Source organism: Astatotilapia calliptera, chromosome 8, assembly GCF_964374335.1.
Source record: "Astatotilapia calliptera chromosome 8, fAstCal68.1, whole genome shotgun sequence".
In the NCBI taxonomy this organism is placed as follows: domain Eukaryota; kingdom Metazoa; phylum Chordata; class Actinopteri; order Cichliformes; family Cichlidae; genus Astatotilapia; species Astatotilapia calliptera.
In genome coordinates this window covers 7979555-7985109 of record NC_137429.1, presented here as the reverse complement: position 1 = coordinate 7985109, position 5555 = coordinate 7979555, and the positions used below count along the sequence as shown (strand labels likewise).

The window sequence follows — 5555 nt, the reverse complement described above, 5'->3', positions numbered from 1 at the left end:
GTGCACCATCTGCCTGTTGACTCCTTTGAGTTTACTGAATTTGACTGCCTTCACTTTTCTGACTGTAAGCTCGACTTTCATTTTTGTATTAAATTTGGTACATTTTTGGATACAATACTTGTGTTATTTATTTTTTTTATTTTTGTTGGGGTTTTTTCAAATATTTTGTGGTATGAGAATAATAGTAATTTGTGAAAAAAAAAAAAAAAGAGTCAAACAAAATGATCATTCCTAAATGATTGTAGGTTAGCAGCAGAAATAGTGCTATTGTGGAGGTATGTAAAGACGACAGAAGAGGTCTCAGTGTCTCACTCCAACTTTATTAACTGACTCAGCAGAACTCCACATACAAAAAGCGCCAAAATCTCCACCCCAGCGCTTCCCTTCAACTTGGGTGTGAGAATGACTTTATTTTATGTTCTGAGAAAATTATTAATAAACTCCATTTACTGTACAATGTATTCTCAGTTTAAAAAAAGAAAACAATATCCATTACCAACCCTCCTCACTACCATGCATTTCAGTATAAGGCTCTAACATCTTTTACCCTCTGCTATTGCTGATATGTAGGGTAGCCACATATCCTCTTTAAAGTAGATCTATCATACTTTTAATGCACTTTTTTCAAATAGATACTTTTACAATGGTGGAGGCTCAAAGTTTGAAATAAAGAGGTATGAAAATGTAGATAAAGGGGTATAAAGGTAAACACTGTCTCATTGGATTTGGCTAAACAAACAAATAATGTTCCTTACAGTATTTTCTACTCTTGGATTTGTTGGAAAGACGGCATTTTCTTACTGTGGTCTGGTTGTGAGCACAACAGCTCAACCTGTATGCCATTTTAGACTCAGAAAATCAGCTAGCTATTTAGGCAAACTTTATTGAAGGTGATTTTTTTTTGGATATCGAACAAATCCATTTCAATTTATTTGGCTTTCCTGGGGAAGGGAGTGCAAAACAACTGCCTTTTTTGTAACCAACAATAATAGGACCAACATGTTCTTTCGCCCTACGTCAAAGAGGAGTCTTTTGTCAACAATCCAGAATAAATTAGGATTTTTTAGCTTGCCTAATAATAAAAGAAAGATGTTCCATCTATAAAAGGCAACATTGAGGAGAACTACATTCCCCAAATATTTGCAGTTAGACTGAACAGCTTGTTTCAGTAAGAACAATGAGCCTGCAAGGTAGCTAAGCTGCTTTGTATATTTCTACAACCCATTGCATGTAGATGCAACCAACATTTTGCAGCTACATCAAGCCAAGTAAGCCACAGCAAGCAATTTAACCCTATCAAACGTGCACACACAGGTACATGAGCAGTTGAGTCAAAAGTAAAGCAACAGAGAGCAAAGGGGGTGTGTGTTTCACTTGCCCTATTTGACAAGAAAGGTCATTCTCTTTTTCTTTTAATGATGGCCAATTTTTATTTTTAACCGTGTCACAGAATCTCCCACTAGGTTTTTCACAACAAGGTCAACTAAACCTTGCAGTGATCAGGTGAGCCTGAAACCTTGTTGAAAAGGAAGAGGCCAGGAAGAGGCTAGTTTTGTGCAACCAGCAACCTGGAATTTTTTCCTTCCCAAAAAGTGCTGGAATTGGCTCGTGATACTTTTGTAAAAATGCTATTTATAAAACTCTCCACCATCTAGTTGCCAATGTTATTGACATAAAATCTTCAGTGGCTTTTCCATGACGTCAATAATGCGCCATGAAAGGGTCTGACTCACAAGCATGAGTAATGGCATAGCTGTCTTTTGTTAATATGTGAAGATACCTCCTTAGTCTGGTTATTTCCCAACAGGCTTCAAGTGAGGGCGTTGACAGTATAAAGTATTTAAATAATTAAATGCTTTTATTATTAGCACTGGTACAGGTGACACACTTGTGCTGTCATTACAGGGATGTTACTAAAAGCTTTAGTTAACATTTTTCATCAGCAGAAACCTAGATAAGATACTACTTAGATGTGCAAGTTTATTTACTATAATTATTTTTTACATTAATGAAATTTTTTCAAAAATAAATATACAACAACTGCTTTGACTAAATACTGTAGCATTCTGATTAAGCAAACATGATTTTATTACAAGAGGCTTCAGTGTTAAACCTTTTAGAAAAAAGTTAAACTTTATAATAAGGTAACATTCACTTTACCTCAGTGTTTCCACTGATTGACTACTAATAATTAGTGTTGGTCTTATTTACATGTTTTCTCATATGTTGCTTCATTTTTATCTTCTTTGAGTAATGGCATGATTTTCATGCAAAGTGCTGGAGGAGATTTAATAATAATAATATATTCCAGGTTGGTCGTGTCGTCCAAGGTTCATCTCTGCAATTTCAAAATAAAAAAAGAAAGAAAGAAAATAATAATGAAAAATTAGGAAAAAGAAGACAATTTTCCATAAATAATCATTTTGTTTTCTGTGGATTTTTTTCCACTTGGCTTGTATTTCAATTGCAATGTGCAGAAAAAGACAAATGAAATGTATTCACCCTCTAAATGTCAGGGTTATATATTTGTGTTAGCAATGATTATACTCATCTAAGCAGGAAATTATTTTCCCATTCAAGCATCAGCGCACCCAACCAGTTATACGCTGTATCATAGCTGCTTGCTGTTTCTGAAGTTTGGACTTACAATAAACATGCGGAGACACATTCCACACATAGCAACAACACTGGAGATCTGAAGTGCCCTGCCACACTCTGGGCTCATCAGGCAGTTCCTTGTCTTCAAGCAGCACGCGGGACAGCTACTCCCCGATTTCTCTGTGCTTTTACTCTTTGTGGTTGTGTGTTTTTTGGGTTGAGTTTGCTTAACATCGTCAGGGTTTTCCTCCCACACTTCACTTTCACCTCTTCCCATTGTGAGTGTTTGTTCTGACAAAAGTTGAGCTTAGTCCAATGACTTGAGAGCTGATGGTTCAGATCTGTGAAGGAAATGGCAGAAAGTAAATACGCCGTGTGTGTAGCTTCATTATAGCAGAATTTCCACAGGGAATTATATGGGCCGCATTATGTGGCGACTCCCACGCTCTCAGGCTTTACAATACGAGCTTTGTTTACAATAACAACATCCAGCGTCCAGCGTCATAATGCTGTTATTACACTTTGTCGTGTTTGTTAAGATTTCACTGCTTCACTGTGTGCCATGACTCAAATGTGTTTCTTTGCCAGTGCTGGGTTTCATTTCTTTATCATCTGCGTCTTACATTGTTTTGCAGGAATGCTTTCAATTATGCAGATAATATTGCTTCTTCCTTGGAACTGCACAAGACATTATATGCTCTAAAAGAAAATCCAGTAACGTACAAAGAAACATTTTGGTTCAGTGTAAATGTGACATCAATGTCTACAGACAGGACACTGCCTGAATCGGTGTAATGATATATGTCTAGTCAGTAAACAACAGAGAGCTGAACATATTATGCATAGAAGTGTCCCATTTCATTAAAGAGAGATCATTTTTCACAAATGTGAATCATTAACACTACAGTCTAAACTTAAGTCTCTTTACGAACACTTTATTGAGCGAAGTCACATTGATTTGACAGATTAACAATCTTTCCACACTGATGATCATCTCTCCTGCCAGGAGTTGAGGCCCCCTGTTTCAACTGTCGGATACAATTGCTCCCCAAAGACATTATCAGATATTAAGTGATAACCCTGATGGTGAAGTAACAACTTATCTGTGCCATCCAGTGGCTACCCATTTATTAACACTGACAGTAAATTAGATTGCTGGCATCTGGAGGGTATACTGGCATTTTGAATGCACCTTTCCATCTCACCCGGCTTTCAAAACTCCTTTGGATTTCAGTCATAAGTAATGAAATTCCATCACCCTCCTCACCCATGAAAGCAACTTGGAAAGGAAGTGAGAGGAGGCCATTAAGAGTAGAGAAAAAGAGTAATGGTCTTACCCTTTGCTTTCAGAGTCACCTCGCTGTCGGTTCTAATCTCTCTTTGTAGAGTAGACTTTCCTTAAAGGACTGCTGATGATAGGCACCTTCACCCTTACAGATACTCACACCATCTTATGAAAAGCTGAGTTGCTGGTGTTATTGTCTACCTCAGTGAAATGAACAAGAAGGGTGTGTCTTCAGGTTTAACAGGTTTGACAAAGATCACTGCCTGAATAGTTTTACTTAAAAAGAGCAAGCTATGTGAGGACTTAAAATGTCTTAAAGGTGCAGGCAGTATTAATAAATGTAAAGAGTTGTAAAACCATTGCTATATATGCAAATACTTGTCTATCTCTGTTGAATTGTGAATTTTTAAATATGTTTATTGACATGTGTTCTCGCAATTATCATTGAGTTCCATGTATTGTGACTTACAAACTGCGTTTTAGATAGATGACTGAAGTCTCTGAAGTAGTTATGCAAATTAAAAGTTCATTATTCAGATCCATTCACAATCATAATTTCTTTTAGTCGCCAATAACAAATATGTTTCTTCTCGTCTCCGTGGCAGCATATGCTGCTTAGGGATGTTGTGAAAATTCCATCAAATTTTAATAAATAATTAGACAGAGTGACTTGACTAGACTGCACAGTTCATTACATGATGATCAATGATGAACCGAGAAGAACAATTTCAGGAAACAATTAAACAAAAAACAATTTGAATATACTCAAATAGCTGCATTTCATTAGGAGACTGAATTACTTACTAAACTATTCATCATCTGTAAATGCATCAACGCAAAAAGCACAGTAAATCACTCATTTTCTCTCGAGAAAACATGAATAATTTTAGCTTGCATGCTTATTTATCTAAGTATATAGACTTATTTTATCTTTGTATTTGGCCTGTGTGCTCTGAAGTGATATAATTATGTGTGTCTCAGGGGGTTATGGGTGACAAGAAGGAATTTTATATTTTTATATTCTCCACTTTCATCAATAAATGATGAAAGAAAAAAGGGAAGTATTTTCAGGCACTTCTTTTTTGGAAGTGCATCAATAATTTTATCTCTCATGTACAGATCAATATTATGCACATTTCACTATTTAACTGCTTATGTAAAAAAACAGACAATACAAGGTAACAAGATTGAAATAAAAAATACGCTTATTAAATGAAAAGCATATACAACGACAACATTTGGAAAGTAAACAGTATTAATTAAGTAATAACATGAAACCATCAAATAATAAAGATCTGATAGTATGTTAGGCTACTGAACCATTACTACAACCACTACTACAATGATATAATAGAATTGCATATAGTAACAAGATAAAAAGTGATTAGACACAAACTTCTTTGTCAACTTAACTCTTTATGGAGCATTTATGATCATTGTTAGGATTTTGATTTGCATCATAAAAGCGAATGTAGAGTCTTGTTAAATCCTTCAAAAGCCCTCTTCGATTGAAACTTTTAGTTTGTGTCCTCTAAAAGTCTAAGCCTTGGTAAACTACGTGTTCCTATGCAGCTGGATATAATCAGGACTGTGTGTGGCAGTAAGACGTGATGAGGCATTTGCGTTTCACGTCATCTTTTTTTTTTTATTTCTCTTCTGTCTGTTCAGTTGC

At 35.7% G+C, this 5555-nt stretch overlaps 1 long non-coding RNA gene across 1 annotated transcript; it reads right to left on the bottom strand.

Moving 5' to 3' along the window:
* Window positions 1-1832: 1832 nt before the first annotated feature.
* LOC113027633 (uncharacterized) lies at window positions 1833-4134 on the bottom strand. The gene is made up of 3 exons (XR_003273105.2): window positions 3936-4134; window positions 2648-2939; window positions 1833-2338 (listed from the first exon to the last, which is right to left on the bottom strand). It is a non-coding gene; the product is annotated as an uncharacterized LOC113027633 (long non-coding RNA).
* Between the last annotated feature and the right edge of the window lie 1421 nt (window positions 4135-5555).